The sequence below is a fragment of the Cetorhinus maximus genome, chromosome 2 (assembly GCF_964194155.1).
Source record: "Cetorhinus maximus chromosome 2, sCetMax3.hap1.1, whole genome shotgun sequence".
NCBI lineage: Eukaryota > Metazoa > Chordata > Chondrichthyes > Lamniformes > Cetorhinidae > Cetorhinus > Cetorhinus maximus.
This window is the reverse complement of record NC_135880.1, coordinates 82,356,157-82,379,731: the sequence shown is the minus strand read 5'-3', so window position 1 is coordinate 82,379,731 and position 23,575 is coordinate 82,356,157.

Here is a 23,575-nt window from a genome sequence, read left to right as displayed (position 1 = left end):
AATCGCCAGAGGAATCACCAAGAACTCGAACAAATCTAGCACAGATGTATACAAGGCAAGACTCGAGTTGCACAACTTAAGGCATGGAAAATAGTCCAGTCTGAAAATTAATGTCATGCTGCGCACAAACTACTCTTCCAAGAGCAAAAAAGCTACTGAAACCAGAAGCAGTAACAGGCGTGAGTGGGGAAATCAAGGTGAAATGACAGAAAGCCAAATTTAATTTTGACAAGATGGCTAAACCACTGCTAGAGAGCTGAGCATTGGAGAGCCAGTCAGGGTACAAACCTTCAACAGTCTCAACAGGAGTCAGCCCACATGGAAACTTGGGACATGTGTGGAGAAACTGTCACCTTGATTGTATCAGGTGAAAGTGAACATCCAAATATACCAGCGCAACCACAGGCATATACGCACAACTAGCGAAGCTGTTCCTTCACAGAAAGTGGCTGGTGAGGGAGAAGGGATCTCACCAGCTGCACTGAGTACAGGACTAACATCAGCAAAGGTCCATAAATCCCCCAACAACAACATTTGAACAAGCTACAACGGCAACAAATACCACGGGAATGACACTCTCCGGACAAGGAACATCACACAGATGAACAGCCAATGACAATGCGCACGCAAACAAACATACGAACAAGGACCGGGAGTAAGCCATTTGAGCCTGCTCCACCTTTCAATGAGATCATGGGTGGTCTGATAGTAACCTCAAATCTGCATTCTACCTACCCCGATAACCTATCACCCCCTTGCTTATCAAGAATCTATCCACCTCTGCCTTAAAAATATTCAAAGACTCTGGTCGGAATCATCCGTGCCCGCTGGCATCGGGCACGTTCGGTGGCATGAGCAAACAATATGGCGAGAAGGCCAAAATTGGTATCACGGCGTCACAAAACCAGTTTGTGATCTTCTGCTCAGCCCGTCGATGGCGGGTTGTGTTGCGTTTGCCGCCATCGGACATTGGGAACCTCATCATACATCAGCATATCATGATGAGGCCAGCCCGTCGGACTCAGGGCCCTCTGCCGGATCGTCTGCCACGACAGCGTGATTGCACGCCGATGTGTTTCACAATAGCATATAAAAACTTGGCGGGCTACACTTTGAGGGGAACTCCGAGATGAGCGCACAATAATGTTGCGGAGTGCTCGCGAGGGATGACTGTTGGACTTTAAGATTGAGGTGCATTGGGGGGCGGGGTACAAAGACTGTCCTGTGGTTGGGGCTACATGGAGGGGTGTGCGGCAAAGGCTGCCCTGCAGTTGAGGTGACTTTGGGGGAGAGGCAAAGGCTGCCCTGCAGCTCAAGGTAGCGCACAAGCACTTGCGGGGTGGGGGGGATGTGGGTGCGGGAAGCGGCCACGTATTAGGGATACCTTGTATAAAGTGACCATTCCTCTGCAGCTGAGACAGTTCAGGCGCAGCCATATTGATATGATTGTAGTTGGGCCTCCAGCTTATCTGCCCACTCAAGCAACGCAGAGGCATGAAAGGGTCCTGCTGTGTGGCAGTAGCACCCTTCTTGGCCTGAGGAGCTGGAGCTGCTGAGGTTACAGGAAGAAGGGATTTGGGCGGGCTGGACACTCCAGGAATCACCTGGATGGATGAGCCCAGGGGGTGCACCTGCTGATCCTCCTCCCTATGGGTGTCCAAGGGCCCCTGGCAGACTCCTTGAGAAGAAGGGGTAGCTTAAGTGAGATCGGGCTGCCCTACATCTCTCCCATGTACACATTGTTGGAGGCCAACTATGGCGTTAGTGATAGAATTAAGCTTGCGCAGCAGTGCAGGAGTGATGTCCTGGACCTAGGTCTCCATGGTGGATGCCATCCTACCAGTGTTCATCTCGGTGCGTTGCCATGCCAGCGCTATCACCGCAGCCTGAAGGCAGACAGACTCCTCCATCATGCTTTGCAATCTGAGGAATGCAGTGGACATCCCTTTCTGATGTTCCCAGGCTTGCCTTTGCAGCTCCAACAACTGTAACATGACCAAGTTCAGAGCCTTGTCACCTGACTTGGACTCAGCAATGTTTTGGCCTCCAGCAATCCTCCGAGTGCCGGACAGCTGGGAAGTCCCTGCCGCCACCTGCTGTGGATCAGACAGTGTGATGTGCTCACCAGATTGTGATCCTGAGGCTACTCTAAAGCTAGGTCCCACTGAGGTGTGTGTCTCTGTGCTGGTGGAGGGTGTGAGTGAGCGCTGAGATGGGACTTCAGGGAGGGTACCTTCAGATTCTTCTTCAGAAGTTTCTTCAGGGCTTGGTTGGAGGCCTTGTGTCATGGACTCTATTGGCTGTTTGGCAGATGTGCCTGCAAAATCAAGGAGAGATCATTAGTGCATGGCAGTGGCCTGTGAAACAGGACACATCACTCACAGCATGATTGTCTGATGGATGTTGCACTGCTGGACCCTCACTTGGTGTGGTACCAGTGACCTTGCCATCAGCACAGGAATGGTCCAGATCCTTGCCAGCCAGCTGGATGGCTCTTTTTTCAAAGCCTGCGAGGACCTTGATTTCAGGCATTCCTCCACCGGCCTGCAACCAGTCCATCTTGTTGCGTTCCAGCTTGTCCTGCATGAATAGAGATGGAGAGAGTGTAAGCAGGCCGCCTGCCGGGCCAGATGATAAGTATGCCTGGTATGTGTGAGTGGTGAGTGGTCCTATGGACGGGATGAGGACAATGAAGGTGTGTGTGAGAGAGTGAATGGTGATGTCCCTTGAGCTGGCAGTGAGTGAGGGCCCTGTGGATGTGTGATAGGTTTGTGAGTGTGAGAGTTGAGAGTGATGAGAAGAGTGGCTTACCCTAGTGGAATGGAGGAGATCATTCACCCTCTTGCAGCACTGAGTGACTGTCCTCTTCTGAAGGGTGTTAGGGCTGATCACCGCTGCCACCGCCTCCCAAGCTAGATTGGTGTTATTGCTGTGAATCTGCAGCCAGAGCGGGGGTGGAGGACATCACAGCGAGCCTCCACTGTGTTCAAAATGTGCTCGAGGGATGCGTCACCAAACCTGGGGGCTGGAGTCTTTTTGCCTTTCGCTTCCGTACAGCAGTAATGGGCTGGAAGCACTGAGAGGTGTGCATACAGCAGTAATGGGCTGGAAGCACTGAGAGGTGTGCATACAGCAGTAATGGGCTGGAAGCACTGAGAGGTGTGCATACAGCAGTAATGGGCTGGAAGCACTGAGAGGTGTGCATACAGCAGTAATGGGCTGGAAGCACTGAGAGGTGTGCATACAGCAGTAATGGGCTGGAAGCACTGAGAGGTGTGCATACGGCTGGACTTTAAACATGGCGCCCGGTGTGATGATGCAGCGAGGTAATGCTGTGGCGGGCGAATGAGAGCTCGCCCGCAATGGAAATAGCATTTTTCCTGGGGATGCATAATTAATGCGACATGTTTGGGATGATACGGCGTGTAAAGCTGCCATTGCGGCTGGCAGGTAAAACATCGTTTTACCCACGTGCTACTGCACTTAGTGCAAATCTGGGACGATTCCACCCTGTAATTCCACTACCTTTCCTGGAAGAGAGTTCCAAAGACTCACGACCTCATGTCCGTTTTAAATGGGCAACCCTTTATTTTTAAGCAGTGAACCCAAGTTCCAGATTCTCCCACAAGAGGAATCATCTTCTCCACATCCACCCTGTAATGCCACCTCAGGTTCTTATGTGTTTCAATCAAGTTGCCTCTTACCCTTCTAATCTCCAGCGGATACAAGCCTAGTCTGTCCAATCTTTCCTCATATGACAGCCCACCCATTCCAGGAATTAGTCTGGCAAAGCTTCTCTGAACTGTTTCCAATGCACTTACATCCTTATTTAAGATAAGGTGACCAATACTGTACACAGTACTCCAAATGTGGTCTCACCAATGCCCTGTATAACTGAAGCATATTCCCTCCCACTCTTTAATTCTCCTTGCAATAAACGATAACACTCCATTAGCTTTACTAATTATTTGCTGTACCTGCAAATTAACCTTTTGCGATTCATGCACTAAGACATCCAGATCCCTCTGCATTTCAGAGCTCTGCAATCTCTCACCATTTAGATACTAGGCTTCTCTTTTATTCTTCCTGTTCTTCCAAAATGGACAATTTCACTTTTTCCCACATTATACTCCATTTGCCAGATCTTTGCCCACTCACTTGACCTAACTATATCTTTTTATAGCCTCCTAATGGCCTCTTCACAACTTACTTTCCTAGCTATCTTTGTGTCATCAGCAAATTTGACAACCACCCCATATATCCCTTCATCCAAGTCATTTATATAAATTTTAAACAGTTGAGGTCCCAGCACTGATCCCTATGGCACATCACTCATTACATCTTACCAAACTGAAAAGGACCCATTTATGCCTTTGCTCTGCTTCCTGTTAGCCAGCCAATCTTTTATCCATGCCAAAATGTTACCCCCTATACCATGAGCTTTTATTTTCCGCAATAACCTTTGATGTGGCACTTAATCAAATGCGTTCTAGAAATCTAGTATAGTACATCCATTGGTTCCCCTTTATCCACAGCACGTTACTTCCTCAAAGAACTTCAATAAGTTGGTTAAACATGATTTCCCTTTCACAAAACCATGTTGACTCTGCGTGATTCCCTTGTACATATCCAAGTGCCCTACTATAGCTTCTTTAATAATAGCTTCTAACATTTTCCCTATGACGGGTGTTAAGCTAACTGGCCTGCAGTTTCCTGCTTTCTGTCTCCCTCCCATTTTGAATAATGGAGTTACATTTGCTACCTTCCAATCTAATCGTACCTTCTCCGAATCTAGGGAGTTTTGGAAAATTAAAATCAATGCATCAACTATTTCACTCGCCACTCTTTTAAGACCCTAGGGTGAAGTCTATCAGCACCCGGGCACTTGTCAGCCTGCAGCTAAGAAACAATATACTCAGAACCACTTGTCTGGTTATTGTAATTTTCCTGAGTTCCTCCTTCCCTTCCATTTTCTGATTTATAGTTGTTGCTGGGATGTTACTTGTATCCTCTGTAGTGAAAACTGATACAAAATACCTGTTCAATTCATCTGCCACGTCCTTGTTTTCCATTATCAATCCTTCAGACCCGCTTTCTATAGGACCAATGCTCACTTGTTAACTTGTTTTTAAAAAAATATTTATAGAAACTCTTACTATCTATTTTTATATTTCTGGCTAGCTTTCTCTCCTATCTAATTTTTCCCCCTTATTAATCTTTTAGCCATCCTTTGCTGTTCATTATATTTGGTTCAATCTTCTGGCCTTCCACATATCTTTGCACAATTATATACTTTTTCTTTAAGTCTGATACTATTTTCAACCTTTCTAGTTAATCATGAATGGTGTGTTCATCCCTTGGACTTTTTCTTACTCATTGGAATGTATCTATTCTGTGTATTCTGAAATATTCCCTTAAATGTTTGCCACTGCATCTCTATTGACCTATCCCTTAACCCAATTTGACAATTCACTTTAGCCAGCTCTGCTTTCATGCACTCATAATTGCCCTTATTTAAGTTTAAAAACATAGTCTTGGACCCACTCCCCTCTCCCTCAAGCTGAATGTAAAATTCAATCATATTATGGTCACTGCTATCTAGGGGCATCTTCACAATGAGGTCATTAATTAATTCCATTTCTTTGCACAATGGCAGGTCTAGTATAGCTTGCTCTGTGGTTGGCTCCAGAACATGCTGTTCTAAGAAACTATCCTGGAAACATTCTATAAACTCATCTAGGCTTCCTTTGCCCATCTGACTTTTCCAGCCTATATGTAGATTAAAATTTTCAATGATTATCAACGTGCCTTTCTGACAAGCTCCCATTATTTCTTCCATTATGCTCCATCCTAACACGTGGTTAATATTAGGGGGCCATGTGCATGACTCACGCAAGTGACTTCTTGCCTTTATCATTTCTCATCTCTACCCAAACCATTTCCACAACCTGGTTTACTAAACTTAGGTCACCCCTCTCTATTGTGCTAATACCATCATCAACTAACAGAGCCATCCCACCATTTTTTCCTCACTTCCTGTCCTTCCTAAATGTCCTATACCCTTTAATATTCAGGTCCCAATCCATGTCCTCCTGCAGCCATGTCTCTGTAATGACTATCAAATCGCTCATATTGATTTCTATGTGCGCTTTCATTTCATCTGTTTTGCTTCAAATGCTTCGTGCATTCACATAAAGAGTCTTTTGTTTTATCCTTTTATTCTTTTTATAACCTCTAGTCTCATCTGCTGGTTTACTGTTTGATTTGTACTCTCTATCCCTTCCTGTCACAGTCTCCTTTTCATTTCCAGTAATAATACCTTTCTCTTTTGCCTTGCCTCTACTCTCTGATTTACCACATCTTCCCAAATTTGTACTGTTGCCCCTGCTATTTAGTTTTAAGCTTTCTCTACTTCCTTAGTTATGCAGCTCGCAAGAACACTGGTCCCAGCACGGTTCAGGTGTAGACCGTCCCAAAAGTACAGACCCCACTCTTCCCGACATTGGTGCCAATGCTCCATGAACCAGAACCCACTTCTTCCACACCAGCTTTGAGCCATGCACTCATCTCCTTAATCTGATTTGTCCTATGCTAATTTGTACACGGCTCAGGTAATAATCCAAAGATTATGACCTTTGAGGTTCTGCTTTTTAATTTAGTGCCAAGCTCCTCATACTGACTATGCAGAATCTCTTTCTTTGTCCTGCCTATGTCATTGGTACCAACATGGACCATGACGTCTGGGTCCACCCCCTCCCACTGTAAGTTCCTCTCCAGCCCCGAGCAGATGTCCTGAACCCTGGCACCAGGCAGGCAACACAGCCGTCTGGACTCATGCTCTTTGCTACTGAGAATGCTGTCAATCCCTCTGCTATACTGTCCCCTACTACCATTACATTCGTTGTTACTCCCCCGCTTGAAAGGCTTCCTATATCATGATGCCGTGGGCAGTTATCTCATACACCCCGCAGCCCCACGCTCATCCAAACAAGCTGAAAAATCTTCAAACCTGTTGGACAATTACAAGGGCCGGGGATCCTGCACTCTTGCCCTCTGGGCCCCCTCACCTGCCTCACTTGCAGTCATACCTCACTGCCCCTGACCACTGAACAAATCAGAAGACTCTATTCTAAGGGGTGTGACCGCCTCCTGGAATAAATTTCCAGGCAACTTTCACCCTCCCTGATATGTCGCAGTGTCTGCAGCTTGGCCTCCAGCTCAATAACTCGGAGCCAAAGTTCCTGTAGCTGCAAACACTTACTGCAGATGTGTTTGCCCTGGTTTACATCAGTATCCAGAAGCTCCCAAATTCTGCAATTGCAGCACATCACCTGCCCTGCCATCACCAATATGTGTTAATTAACAATTGCTAATTAATTAATTATAGTTAATAAACCCTACACCTCTAATAGGTTTTGGCACTGCCAGTAAACTTTACAACACTGATAAAACTAAATAGCAGTTACTGGTTTACCTGCTCCTTCTGCTGCACCAAAGTGAAAATTAAATACAGGAGGCTTAAAAAGAGAAGGAAAAAAAACCTCCTCCCCGCCCTTCACCAAACTCTCCACTCAGCACACTTTTCCTAAAGCACCTCTTTCCCCCTATGCGCCGAATTCCCACTTTGAACCAAATTCCCAAATATACTCACTGGGTCTCTGTCTCACTCAGGCCAAAGTCTCCTCTCACTGACCATGCGCCATGTTACTGGCCATGCACTTTAAAAGTCCCATCAAGAGACCTGCATGATTTAAAAACTATGTAAGGAAATGCAGGTGCAGATACTGACTAGTAGGATAAACAATTGTTAATGCATGAGAACAGTGGGTAACTTGCGTAACTCACAGTTACAAATGTGTCTTCTGTGCATTAGGAAAAGGGGGATGTTTGGATTTTTTGTTCGTTATGAAAAGGGGGATGTTTTGGTTTTGAAATGCAATCGTATTACATGTCCTATCTGGCTTGCTGTAGTCATGTGATCTCTGCCATATGAAGGAAGCTCTGTAAGCTGCCATCTTACAATCAGTTCAATAAAGATTCCAGACTGAGAAAGACACTAAGGAACACTGCTATCTTTGAACTCGAAACACTCAAGGCGGAGGGGGCGAATCAGGGTGTCTGCTTGCCTGCAATCCAGTATGTTTCCCTTGCGTGTATAAGTAATGTGGTGGGAAATGGACAATACAACATGAAAACCTACCATTGCGGCTAGTGGGTACAGTGCCATTTCTCACACCCACCGCCACACTTAGTGCAATTAGGGGAAAATCTCTCCCAATGTTTTCACCAATAAAAATCCTTAAATATTAGCATTATATTTCTGGTAGAAATAAATAACAAATATGTGCCACAACTTTTATTTGATAAAAAATTGTAATTTAGATTACTGTAGTTTAGTAATTTTAACTCCTAATTACTTTCCTCACTGCAAAATTTTCCCCAAATTACTCCACCATCCTATACCATCAGGACAATCTTGGTTTGCATTCAATCAGAGTGAACAGGTATCCTTGAATAGCAAGGAAACTACTTTTCTGTTCTTCCAGGCAAAGCTGAACCAGTTCAGCATAGAAAGCCGAATTGTTCAGTTTTACCAAGACTTAAGTTGTACAGTAGTTATTTTTTCCTGAGTATGAATAAAATTACATTACCAAATAAAATGAATCCTGTAATTGTTCTTCAAAATAAAATCGTCAGTGTCTACGTTAACCATGGTAATGGTTCCTTATATCTAACTTGCCAAACCTGAACAAACATCATGGGTTATAAAAACTGTAAGGGGGACTAGTGGATATGTTTTCAAATAGCAAAAAAAAGCCATCTTTCTTTCTAATGCTAATATTAATGATATTTTTTATATTATCTCTTTAGACTTTCATATTTGTAAATATGTTTAAATATGGCTTAGATATGTCAATAAAAGCAGGCCATCAGTTGCTATTCACCTACTTATAAAGATAGGTAGTAATTTGTACAAACGATTTAGAAAATATTTTCTTACATAGCACCTGATCATTTGGTTTCTCGTGACATCGACAGTGGCAGGAATAAATCTGGAACTGGGCTTCCCTAACTATGCTACATTTTCAACAATTACCAGTTATTGTTCTTCATGTAGCAGAATGAATAAATTTGGTCCAAAAATTATTTTGAACAAAATACTGAGTGTGCTAGTGTAAAGACACTGTGTTATCATGAAACTAATTAGTAATCATAGGGCAAACTAGGTAGCTGACAACAAAGTTCATTTTGGGTCTTGCTGATAAATTACCCAGCTCTAATGCAATTATAATCGCCATTAACATTACAGCTGTAATTTCAGGAACAACTGGATTTGAATTTGTAAACAGTCCAATTGGATCCCTATTTGTCTCCTTCCTCATTGCATTTTCAGATTATACATTGACTGTAATTTAATATCAGCCAATGTGTATTTCTACTCAGATCAGAATCATTTTGGATCAGTGTAGTCCAGCTCATATTAGATGATAGAATGGTGCTTTTGTTTATGTTGGATTTACCATCAGGGGCCTTTAGAAATAGTCATCTATGATTATTGGCAAGTACTGATTCAGTGACAACTCACAATTACATTACAGCTTCAATTAAGGCAAAAGTTCACAGGGTGTTTCACAGAGATATAATTAGAATAAATGTACACCATGTTCTAGAAGGAAATATTACTAAAGGTGACCAAACGTTTAGTCAAAGACGTGGATATTAAAAATAATCTTAAAGGAAAAGGAGATGGAGATGTAGAGAGATGGAATTCTGGAGCATGGAGCCCTGATGCTTGAATGCATTGAATCATAGGCCAAGATTCTGTCAGACCAATGGGGGTCTCACCCACCGTTTGGAGAACTGGCAGGGAACACCCATCTGTTCTGTGGGGGAGGCCCGGCAGAATCAAATGCCCTGCAAGAACGTGAGTGTCCACATAGGGCCTTTCTTATGATTGAGGAACCCCAGTGGGAGAAGTCCCACCTACCGAAAGCTGCCAGCCAATCAGAGGCCAGCAGCTCGTCATGCTGCCAGCGCCAGCAGGAGCAATGGCAACTGATGGCAATGCACCCACTAGAAGTCCAGGATCATTGTGGGACCCCAGATAAAAGGTGAGTGAAGGTGGGATGGGGATCACAGGGTGGGGGCCACGGTAGCGGGGGAGCAGATGAGTTGGAGGCAAGGGTGGCTTTTAGAGGACCCCCTTCCCAATGCTGGGTCCCTCAATTGGGCAGAGTGCCAGACTATGAGGGACCTCCTCAAGAGGCAGGTGGCAACCTGACAGGGTTTGCTAGGCGACCTTTGGGAGGCATGAGAAAGCCACGTGGTTCCCATTTAATGCCTGAGCCACCACTAAATTGAAACACTTTCGAGTTATCAACAGTCACAGATTGCAACTCTTTCGAGTACAATCACAGTTCTTGGTTTCCGGGAGTGGGACATGAACCCACAACCCTCTAATTCAAAGGCGAGGGTGCTATGAACTGAGCCACAGCTGACACCTCACCACTAAATTGAAGTGGGCTCAGGGATAATAGGTGCTAATTGGCTCATTAATGAACCAATTGGACACCCCAGTGACAACAGCCTGGAATCTCGCAACAGACCCTTCCACCCGCCGGCCTAATTGGGGGAAGTTTATACCAGCCTGGAGACAGACAAGAACCCTTCATGTTCCATCAAAACCTCTAATAATTTTGAATACTCTATTAGGTGTCTCCTTAACTTTCTCTGCTTTAAGGAGAACAATTCCAGCTTCTCCAATCTCTCTATACAATTGTAGGCCCTCATCTGGTAAATGTCTTCTATGCCCTCTCAAGGCTTTGACATCTTTATGAAAGTGTGGTGCCCAGAACTGTAGACAACACGCCTCCTGAGGCATACTCAGTGAATTGTAAACATTTATATGATGTTCTTGTTTTTGCTTGCAATGCCCCTATTTACAATAGACTGTCCACCAATATTCATTACAAGCCTACCGACTCCCACAGCTACCTCGACTACAGCTCCTCACACCCTGCTTCCTGTAAGGACTCCATCCCATTCCCTCAGTTCCTTCGCCTCCGTCGCATCTGTTCTGATGATGCCACTTTCAAAAACAGTTCCTCTAACATGTCTTCCTTCTTCCTTAACCGAGGTTTTCCACCCACGGTGGTTGACAGGGCCCTCAACCGTGTCCGGCCCATTTCCCGTGCATCTGCCCTCACACCTTCCTCTCCCTCCCAGAACCATGATAGGGTCCCCCTTGTCCTCACTTATCACCCCACCAGCCTCCGCATTCAAAGGATCATCCTCCACCATTTCCGCCAACTCCAGCATGATGCCACCACCAAACACATCTTCCCTTCACCCCCCCGGCAGCATTCCACAGGGGTTGGTCCCTCCGGGACACCCTGGTCCGCTCCTCCATCACCCCGAAAACCTCAACTCCCTCCCATGGCACCTTCCCATGCAACCGCAGAAGGTGCAACACCTGCCCCTTTACTTCCCCTCTCCTCACCGTCCAAGGGCCCAAACACTCCTTTCAAGTGAAGCAGCATTTCACTTGCACTTCCCTCAATTTAGTCTACTGAATTCGCTGCTCCCAATGCGGTTTCCTCTACATTGGAGAGACCAAACGCAGACTGGGTGACCGTTTTATGGAACACCTTCGGTCTGTCTGCAAGCATGACCCAGACCTCCCTGTCGCTTGCCATTCCACCCTGCTCTCATGCCAACATGTCCGTCCTTGGCCTGCTGCATTGTTTCAATGAAGTTCAATGCAAACTGGAGGAACAGCACCTCATCTTCCGACTAGGCACTTTACAGCCTTCCGGACTGAATATTGAGTTCAACAATTTTAGATCATGAACTCTCCTCCATCCCCACTCCCTTTCCGATCCCCCTTTTTTCCAATAATTTATATAGATTTTTCTTTTCCCACCTATTTCCATTATTTTTAAATGTATTTCCATCCATTGTTTTATCTCTGCCTTTTAATTTATTTCGATCCCTTCCCCCCACCCCACCCCCACTAGGGCTATCTGTACTTTTATTATCACATTCCTTAGATAATATCACCACCTTCAACACCTCTTTGTCCTTTTGTCTATGACATCTTTTGATTATCTCCACCTAACACTGGCCCTCTATCCAGCTCTACCTGTCCCACACCCCCCCACCCCTTAAATCAGCTTATATTTCACCTCTTTTCTATTTTTCCTTAGTTCTGTTGAAGAGTCATACGGACTCGAAACGTTAACTGTGTTCCTCTCCGCAGATGCTGCCAGACCTGCTGAGTTTTTCCTGGTATTTTTGTTTTTGTTTTGGATTTCCAGCATCCGCAGTTTTTTGCTTTTATCCCCCTATTTACAAAGTTGCCGTATCAACTTACTTGGACACCTTCAAATATTTATGAATGTGCGTTCTCATTTCCCTCTGCTCTTGCACTGCTCCCACCCTAACCCCCCAAAATATTACCATTTATATTATATTATCTCTCCCTGTTGTTTCTTCCAAAGTGCATCCCTTCACACTTATCCACATGAAATTGCATCTGCCAAGCATTGGCCATTTCACCAGCCAATCTCTTTCCTCCTGAAGTCTGCTACAGACCTGCTCAAGTTGCCAAGCATCATCAGTATAATAACTTGATGGAGCAGCAGGTTTGGTGAAGAAAAGGCTAAACTTTATTTAGGAGACATGTAGGGATGCTTGCACACTAGACACGATCTCTCCATTGGAAGCCCACAGGATTACCACGCTATAAGCTTCTTGGTCAAAGCCCCTGTAACTGCATGACACGATGAGCGATTGACAGGAGGGAGGAACAATACATCAGGTCACTACACTTCCTCCCCCTTTATGTTTCTTACATTTACAATAAAAAAACGTCTGAAAAACCAGTAAACATGTGCACAGTCTCTGGTGATTACAAATCAAGCCTCTTAGAGTGGTATAGCTCTATTGAAGGAGGTTCCTGAACAGGATTAATGGGATCTGGAGCTGCACTAGGAGATATATCATTGGCACTGGGTAGTTCTGTTTTTCGCGACTAATTAGATACATCTGGAATATCAGCTTTAGGACGATCATACACCTCAGAAGTTGGCAGTGAAACATCAATCACAGCTTGATCTTGCATTTGTTGGGTTGTTTCTCTAGCCTTAATATGGTCCAAGTATTTATGTAACATTCTATCTTCGACTTGCACTTGAAAAGATAATTGACCAGTCTCTGAAATAATGACTCCTGGAGTCCAACAGGGTCCACTTCCAAAATTACACACATACACAGGGTCATATGAGCCTTGCTGTGTAGATCGTGGTTCAATTTTTGATTATTCTGCCTTGGTGTCACCTTCCCCTCTAGATTTGGAAACACCAAGTGTAAAGACGTACGTCAATGTCATTTCATCAGTAACTAACAGTGTTGAGCCTGTAGTAGTGTGTGGTATTGTACGGTAATTTAGGGGAAATATGGAAAGGTGAGACTCTAGAGTAACTCCAGGTAACTTCTTCATACCAGTTTTCAAAGTCTGGACAGCTCTTTCGGCGAGACCATTGGATGAAGGATGCCAGGGAGCGGTCTTTAGTGCCAGATACCGTTCAGGTTCGTGGATCTCTGAAATTCCACACTGGTGAAGGTTGTTCCATTATCAGAAACAATAACCAGATAAACCCTGTATACTGAAGGAATGATGCAGCTTTTCAATATGGTATGGCTGGGTAAGCTAGCGACAGGTATGCTGTCAATGGCATGGTGTTCCGACTTACAGGACCCGCCTGTTGCCCTGCAGGGTGACCTATAGGGCTACGTGATGTCACAATAGTGATTGTTCCCAGCCTTCCAGCACATGCATGAGATGCTGGCATGGATGCCCTTCTCAAGAAGGCAGGCCTTGCAGCTGGTGGCACAGTGCAGCCCAGTGAAATGATGACACAGAAATAAAATTCACATCCCGTAGGTTTTGAGCATCTCTTCTGTAAATTGAAAGCATAATCTTCCTGAATTAAAACTGCCTTTGGAGGAAAATCTAGTTGGTTGGGTGGAAAAAGTCAGAACAATAAAGAAAAGCTAGCTCACCCTTGAGATGCACTCACTGGTGGCAAATAAAAATCTGCTGGTGAAAGTGCACTTATCACTGAAGCAACCGCAGCTTTCCCATTTTTAAATTCACATGATTCACTTCTCTTGGTGACATAAATTGCTTGTGAATTGTGAGCATCAGGCAGAAGAAGTCAAAACTTGCTGTAATTTCACTAAAATAAAGTGAAATGAGCCTGATCTCTCTGCGTCTGAAAAACGTAGTCACCCTGGAGACTGATCTGCCATTTGATTTCTTGTTTGGAATGTACTCCCACTTATTGGGAGCATTTATTGTTATTAGTGACATCTAGAAAAGCATGGTTTTGCCAAAAAATTGAATCACCCTGTAGTGATTGGCTGAGATAGGGATGGGAAATGTATTTTCTTGTGGGACCAAATAACAATATTGTTGAAAATACAGGACTGAGTTTTGATGAATAAAACTTCAAGGAAGCAATTTTCAGCAGCTTGTTCAGGTACTAAAGATCTTCTGAGATGGCTGATGTGGGGGCTTGAGCTGAAAAGCTGGTTTAGCACGTATTTAGTGTAAAGCGCCATTCAGGCAAAGAAATTTAAGTGTGTGCTGAGAGTGGCTATGCCAAGGTTTGTTAAGCATTGATTGCCACTTAAAATGCCTGCTAATGCTCATTAAGGAGGCTTCACAACATTTAGATGGCCGACACCTTTTCCGAACAGTGACCATCTGTTTGGCAGTAAATAAGGTGTGATGGGGTTTTCGAGTACTACTTAAAGGGACACTCACCATTTCATGTTAACTGACTGTTGAAGCTATGAAGAGCACCTCTGAAACCCATCAGGAGACCTCCTGCAACACTTTGTCAAGACTTCACCAACCCTTGGGCAACATTTATTTTGCGTGTTCTCTGAGGACTTCTCCTAAAACTATTAATTGCCGTGCTTCTCCACCTTATTGAAGACCTTATAAAAGTTACCAGCAAAAAGAGGGTGCTTGTTCATGGGCATTTGCTAGTGGTCCCCTTAATCTGGATGAGGAATGTGGGGAGAACATAAGGCCAGACAGAGCAACTGCAGTTGCTTCAGAGAAAGCAACAGGATGATAACCTGGAGTTCATTGCCCTGCCTGTAGATACAGGTCCTCCTCTGGATCTGTTCACCAGGCCCTCCAGTGCCAAGTCTGATAAACTGTGCATTCTCTATCTTGATCCCTGAGCTATCCTACAACATGCCACTATGTGCAAGCTAAGGCACTGTGCATCTTCAGTAAAAATGGGGCTAAGGGCCCACATATACTGCTCCATGAAAATTGCATCTAATCTGCTTTTGAATGAAAAACATGCAGAGGAGGCTAAATTCAATAGCACTCAAAAATTAACATGGGAATCACAATATGTGATTAACCACAACTATTCTAACTGCTTAATCAATAATTTTAATGTCAGCCAGCCTAACTATGCTGTTGATTGGTTAGACACGTCAGCAGCTGGCCAATATCATGAATAGCAAGCACGACTTAAATCAAAGCTGCACTCTCATGTTAGTATAATGATATAATACCTTGGGTTTATTTTCTGTACAAGACACAAGGTGTCAATTGTTCATAAGGGATTGGGAAAACACATTGTGGGTTCATTTATTAAAACTAGGCACATGAGAACAGTTATACATAGGTACATTTGAGAATCAGGGGTTTCACTGTGTGAATCATTCGTTCAGCTAGGCCATTAGATCTCAGATAATGAAGAGAAGAAGTAGTGTGATTGATATTCCGCTTCTAGTTAGACATTCATTTTGTCTTGAAAGCTGATGTTGCATTTACGTAGTGGATTCTTGCATTCTTCTGCAAGTGTAATGTTGCAGCTCCCTTGAAACTTCCAATTTTATCAAAACATTCTGGATATTTTGATGTTAGGCCATGAATTAAGGTGATAGGAGTAGTTCCGACCTTGATCTGCCTTGTGATGTCTGACTGATTCCATGGACTGTTACTAGTGTAAGATCATGGCACGCTGATAGACCTGCAATCACTGGGCCTTTAGTTTCCATGATGTAGAACATCTGTGACACACAGGATGATCGATTGTACTTGCACTCCAGGACTATGCATTCTGCACATGGAGTTAGTGAACCCTTGTACCATGAATGTTTCACAGTAGTCTGGCCTCCTATGTCTGCGGATACATGCCTTTTAGAATTCAGAGAGGTAGTATGTTGGCACTTGCCTCTGTGTCAATCCTGGCTAATAGCCAATAGTTACCAACTTTCTTAGGATAGATAATTTGAATCTTGGCAAACACTTCAGACGGTTTGAGGGCATCTGTGTTTTCCATGAGATTAACGGTGTGAAACATGTGTTTACCTCTTTTTATCTCGTTGTGCACATCATTATCATTTTCTGGTTTATCAATCACCTCACGTGTATGCTTCTGATAGGATACCAGATGGTCATTCTTATTGCTTGAAGGTACACGTTGTCTACAGTTATTTTGGATCAGTGCATGGTTCTTTGTACTTTGCTCTAGAGCACTGCTAATGGCCCTTTCTGCCACATGCCTTGCAGAATTGATGAAAAACTGGGCATTTCCCTTGTTGCATGCAGAAGTCCACACCTTCCACATGTCTTGCTAGGTTTGGGTGTTCTAGTGAGTGTGTCAACAATTATGGTTGTACTTAGGACCTGTAAGCTTTGTTGACCTGTGAGGATTGCTTCGTATTTACATCTAACCTTGAGTGGCTCTTCGATGCTTTATTTTTTGGGATTGTCTAGCAGATCTTTCTGGAATGCTTCCATGGTGGTGAATGTGATCATCAATTCAACATTCCTGTCTGCTAGCTCGGCTTTAAAAAACCACACCCTTTTCTCTGCATCTGCTTACAAAGTGGTCTATGGATTCTGTAGGCTGTTGTCAAATAACATGAACTGTAGTCAACGAATATGAAATTTTAACCCGATTCTGAACCGGTATTCCAATGTAGTCCATACCTTTTGGGGAATCTTTAACTGTTAATCCCAATGTATTCAGCCTGTGTAGACCTTCTCAGTCTATTACACGGCGATTTTTCATGGCTTGCTTGTCTGGTTTAGACACACCTGGATCAAGAAACCATAGTTCTGTGCATTGCTTAACATTTCAAATTTGGATAGTAGGTCAGCTGCATCCAAATTCAAGCTCGGGAATTTTGTGGGCATTCTGACAATATCCCTTTGTCCTTCCTTCTTCTGCAGTATCTGGGATGAGTGTCACTTTAGCCGTTTTTGCATGCTTTGCAGAAGCTCCTCCCACAAAGACAAGTTGTGGCAGCAATGTACCATGGAGTAATGGCGTCTTTGCTTCTTATTCAATTTATTGTTCAGCAACTCCTGAAGCCACCCGTTATTATCTCAACTTTCCCTGGCCCTATTCTTATGACAGTTTTTTTGTTTGACTCTCCCTTGCTCCCTATCGGTCTGGCCCACACCCTGGTCACTTGCCTTTCCTGATTGAGCTAACATGGTGCTGGTCCTCTCGACGCACTGTCCCACTCACTGACTGACAGACTATGTGCTGCAATCTCACCACAAGCGAATCGTCTACTTACCAGTTCATTACTTGAGTACTAGCTCAGCACCATGTCTCCAAAGCTTTTCTTCATAGTCACCCCACTGCGTTTTCAATACTCTCCAAAGCTGTGTCTTCATTGTAGTCTGACCAAAATGTTAAGGGCCATCTCATGCTATGTAGTGTCATCCAAGTCTGTTCACCATGTCGTACCTATACTTAATCTTGCTGCCACCTGTCTTACCACTGTTGAACACCATGTCATGTTATTATAATGATACAATACCTTGGTCTTATTTATTGTACAAGACACAAGGCGCCAATTGCTCATAAGGGATTGGATAAACACATTGTGGGTTCATTTATTAAGACTAGGCACATAAGAACAGTTATACATAGGTATAAAGCTTGAAGACAGCAGAGCTGTGTGGGCTTTGCTAAAAGCAAAATGAAACTAAGACTGGATTACATGACACATTTCCTTTCTTGTGATGCCATGCTGCTATCCCTTAAAGGCATATTACAAGATGCACAGCTTAAAGGGAAACTGCATTCTGGCTGAAGCAGGTGCTAGCTGTAGTTCAGAAAGTGAATCTGACCAGTGACACATTGAAGTTTGACAGAACGTGGGAGGGAGCGAACTTCAAATTTTTCTGATATTCCACTGAAGACCTTTCTGGGGGAAGTGGAAAAGAGGAGAAATATCCTGGCTGGAGCTTTCCCTGTCCCATGCAGGTGGGCTTTGGAGGTCAGGGGGGCCATGTAAATTTTGAAAGAGAAGCATTGGCCTGGCTCCCTGTAATGTTCCTACCTATGTGAGCGAGCACCAGAGGTGGGCTCTCAGCAGCAATAGCTACCTACCCAGCATCAGTGGGGGGAAGCCAATTCAAGTAATTAAAAGCACAATTAGCTCTATTTGAAATGAAATTTACTGAACATCGCATGGATCCTGCACATTGTCAGGAGCCCATCAGCTCCAAGAAGGCAAAATCACAATGGGGAGGCATCATTATCTGCAACTGACAGGTACTTAAATCTACAATGGAACAAAACTCCAATGATCAGGGTAGCATTAAATGAATGATCAAATTAATCCAAACTAAATAAGAAGGAAGAATAACACATCTAAAATTATAGGTAGAATTTTGAAGGAGTTCACTGGTATGAACACAGAACATATAGAAACATGATAAGAGGCTGAACAGAGGGTCAAAAAGGACCTGTACATAGTATAATTGCAGATAGAAAACATAATGTTAAGCTAGTATTTCAGGAGTACAACAGTGAGGAAGTAAGTGAAGATATGTAAACAGAATAGAAGCTGAGGATGAGCTCAACTTAGTTTGATAGATTATTCCTTTCTTAGTGAACACTAGGAGAAAATAATGAGCCCCATGCTCTCCCTCTGTAGCGATACTCCAATAGAATTAACTTCAGCATAAATCAGCTGGAAACCTGAGACAAATTAAAATGGCTCAAAACAAACGATTCTCCATAAATAGGTTACTTCTCCGAAGGTAACGAGAGAGCCAAGGGTGCAAACGTGTGAATTATTGATGGTCATTTTTGAGGGAGTTGATCATCACTTGAGGGTGGAGGGTATAACTGTACAGCCTGCCAATGTCTTTTTAAATACAGTGTTCTCAATTGCACTGTTGACCTGGTCTCCTGCCCAGCATCTCTAATTGAATGCCAAATGCGGAGACAGACAGTTAGTTGGCCGCCTCCTGTAAGATCATGCTGAAGTGTATACCACTAATATGAAAGGGGTTGGGACCTGGGACTGGTCCTGATGCCTGTGAATTTTAAACCTTTGGAAGATTTTGACCTGTGTAACTGTAGGAGGTAGAGACAAACTCGCAATGTAATGGATGCAGATAGTTGTACTGGTCAATGCCAGGAGACTGGCCCCAAGAACGTGGATGCAGTGATTTAAGAAGCTCAATGATTTCTCACAAGTAGTCAAGCAGCAGTGAATGCATCTTCATATGCCCTATCCTACTAACTGCATCACTACCCTCAGACACTGTTTAAATTACCACACACCTATCACTCAACTACCAAAAATCTCTATCAATAAGGACTTATGCCTGACATTCATGTGCCCTACCACACTCCCATACACTTAACTCTGCAGTGAGCCTCACCCACAACTCACAGCTTGCACAGGCTGCCAGCTATCCAAACACAAGTGCCACATCGTAAAGGAAATGGGTGCACACTTTTCCCACACACAGGACAATAGCCAGAATTTTCTGGCCCCTTTGGCGTCAGGTGTCATGGCTGATCAGGGAGAGGGACAATATGGCTAGAAGGCCAAAAATCAGTGAAACCAGTTTGCATTCATCTGCTTCACCGCATGGTGGGCCGCATTTCCCGTCGCCACATGCAGGGAATGTCATTTTAATAGATTTGCGTCTACTAAAAGCCCAGCTCACCGGAATCACACCCTCCTCATATCAAATTTACCACCGTGACTTCAGAAGAGCAAGACTGCTTTTAAAAGGCATGCACCTGATGAGCTGAACTTCGAGAGGAGCTCAGAGATGAGTGCACACAAGCTTGCGCAGCGCTTGTTAGTGTCGCCCAAGGGACATCAAGGATGAAGCGCTGCACATTCACGGGGGGCACAGGCAAACCGTTTTACCCCAGCTGGCTTTCAGTGCGGCGCCAGGGCAAGGGCTCCAGTGTAGGTCACACCGGGGTGGGGGGTGGGGAGGAGGAGGTGAGGGGCAAAGCAACACAGACAGGCTGAAGGAAAGACTCAAGCACATGTAGTGGGGGTGAGAGAAACGGCCACTCACTTAGAAAAGCTTGTCAAAAGTGAGCATTCTTCTGCAGCTGAGACCATTCACCTGCAGCTCCCTCTATATGCTTGGAGTTGGGCCTCTGAAACTTTTCTGCCCGCTCAAAAGCATGAAAATGCCACCAAATGCTCCAGAACTTTTCACCCCCTGGGTGCAGACTGCAAATTAATGTATGTTTTAGAGGAAAGCAGAGCAATTAGCTGACTGGGCAAATAGGACAATCCCCTTGTGAAAGGTGGCCATGGCAGTCACTGGTGGATGTGCTCACAGTGCCTTGCAATGTCTTTATTAAGGGTTGGAACAGTATCCATTCTGATTCAAGTTAACAGTGCAGTCTTGCAGAGCAGGTTAGGAGAATGCCTGTGCCTGAGCTGAGAGCACAGCATCCAGCCCAGTGGCCAAAGCTGCCATCAATCAATCAAGTGGAATAGGGTGGAGGTGAGTGGGGTTTTGGACAGTCAATGAGCACACTACACACTGGCCATCCAAGCGTTGGCCCGTACTTCCCTGCATGTGTGAAGGAGCCTTCAGACTTAACCAAGAGAGGTTCTTAGTGCACCCAAGCTAACCCACACGTCTCTCTCTTTCAACCTGCAGGAGGAAAACATCAGGATCATGGAGCCTGGTGATTTAGCTGTGTGACTCATGACTTACAGAGACCAGAGAAGAAGAGAGCGATGGAGGCACCTGGCTTGGGAAAGGTAGGAGCACCTCCCTTAATATGAGGGGCAGCAGGGCCTGCTGTGCACACAGCTGAAGATCCACAGGAAGCCATTGCTCATAGATGCCGTGCCAGACCCAGGGCCTATAGACGGCAACTGTCACTCCTTCAGATGACTGAGAACCAGTGTTGCCGAAGACTGTGCATGTCCAGGGAACTTGTCAGTCACATATGCCACCTGCTGCAGGACTTGGCGCCAAGGGGACATGGAGGGCATCCATTGCCAGCAGCTGTGAAAGTGACTGCTGGGCTCAGTTTTTATACGAGTGGCTCCTTCCAGGGCTCCACAGGTGACCTGTACGGGATCTCATAAGTCTCCACACACAAGTGTATCTAGGAGGTCCCAGATGCCACCTTCTCAAAGGCACAGAACTTTGGGCATTTCGCCCGGAATCAGGAAAGCCAGGAAGCAAGAGCGCTGGGATTTGTGCAGATCTCAGGTTTTCCACAGGTGCAGGGTACCATCGGCTGCACTCTTTTGGCACTTAGATCTCCATGGCAACAGGCAGTCAATGATGTCAACTGCAAAGGTTTCCACTCGCTGAATGTTCGGCTTTTGTGGGACCACCAAAAACACATCCTACAGGTCTACGCACAATTCTCAGGGAGTGTCCATGACTCCTACATCCTTCGCAGGTCTCAGATCTCTGACATCTTCCGTAGACTGCGCATGTCTAGGGAACTTGTCGGTTACATATGCCAACTGCAGCAGGGTTGGCTCCTCGGGTACAAGAGCTACCCACAGAGGACGTGGCTGATGACGCCTGTGCGGCGGCCTCAGACTGCAACAGAGTGGAAGTATAAAGATGCTCATGCCACGGCCTGGACTTTGGTGGAGTAAACTATAGGCATTTTGAAAATGAGGCTCCAGTGTCTCGACAGGTCCAGTGAAGCACTGCAATACAGTCCCGAGAGGGTGTTGCACATCATCGTCACTTGCTGCACACTCCACAACCTGGTGCTGCAAAGGGGAAGAGGACCTAGCTGAAGAGGAGTTGGAGGAGCTGCACGTATCCTCTGATAATGAGGACATCAAAGGAAATGGTGCTGATGAGGTTCTCGAAAGCGAGGATGCTGACAATGAGGCCATTGCACTGGCCAGTCGAGGCAGGCGGGCTCAGAAGGCCCTCATAGCCACAAGATGCATGCAGGATGATGAAAAAATATGGTGAGTACAGTCCTGGCATCCTCACCTTGCAAACGTGTCAACCTGTGGCTAATGGCAGCGCACATATCCTCAGTGCTCAGGTTCATGCCATGGAGGTGCAGTGGAGGCCCTAATTGTCTCTAGATTCCGGGAGGATGATGACGAAATGCAGTGAGGACACCCCATAGATCTCCCTAATACCTCTGTGAATGTCTGACTCCTGTCTGGCTGAGGGCAGCTCACTTGCACTCTGTGATCAGGGTCATATCATGGAAATGCAGGCCAGAAGCTTTAAATGCATCTGATCATTTATCAGCCTTCAGCACCTGACCCCTTCAGGAGCACAACGTCACTGGTCACAGATGCTGAAGAGATGGGGGTCAGCCCCAACTTAAAGGTGCTGAGATCACACAGAGAGAATGATAGAACCCTGTGACACCTGCCCACAACATTCTGGCAACAATGACAAACAGCATCGAGGTGCCGGCATCACTGATGTGTCCAGTGAGTGTTAAGCTGGACCATTACTTTAGGCTGAAGATTACACACTGCTCAAGGAAGATGCTCTGGACTGAGACGCCTGCCTTGATCTTGTACAGGAACCAAGGTTTCACATCTGAGTGACACGAACACTACTCATCATAGCAAGGAGTCATAGACAAGGAGACATTCTTGGGAATTTATTTACAATAGTGAACATTATGTAAAAGTGACCAACACCCATGTCCCGGCTGTGCAACTACATCTTCTTAACCTTCCTAACCCTGCCGCTACATCTTGGTACTCCCTGGACATCCACAGTGGAGGTGGAGGCAGCCTACTGACTGCTACACCCTGTCTGTGATGACCTTGGTGGGCGCCCTCTGGCGAGCCGAGAGCTGGAGGACCCCGGCCTGCTTTCAGTGTCCTTCTGTGTGCAGCTGGAGCTTCTGGGGATCACAGGATCAGGGAATTCGGATGGGCCGGATACTCTTGGAGTCAGCTGGGTGGATGGCCCTGGAGCGTGCACCTGCTGATCCTCCTCCTTATGGGTGCTCGAGGGTCCTAGCTGACTTCATGAGGAGAAGGGGAAGCTGGAGTGAGATCGAGCTGCCCTGCATCCCTCTTGCGTTGCGACTTTTGGAGGCCAACTATGGCATCAGCAATGGAGTTTAGTCTGCACAGCAGTGTGGGACCAAGATCGCCATGGCAGCCACCATCCTACCAGTGTTGACCTCGGTGCGTTGACATGCTGGTGCTATCGCCTCAGCCTGGAGGCGAGGGACTCTTCTATTGTGCCTTGCAATCTGAGGAGTGCAGCAGACATCCCTTCCTG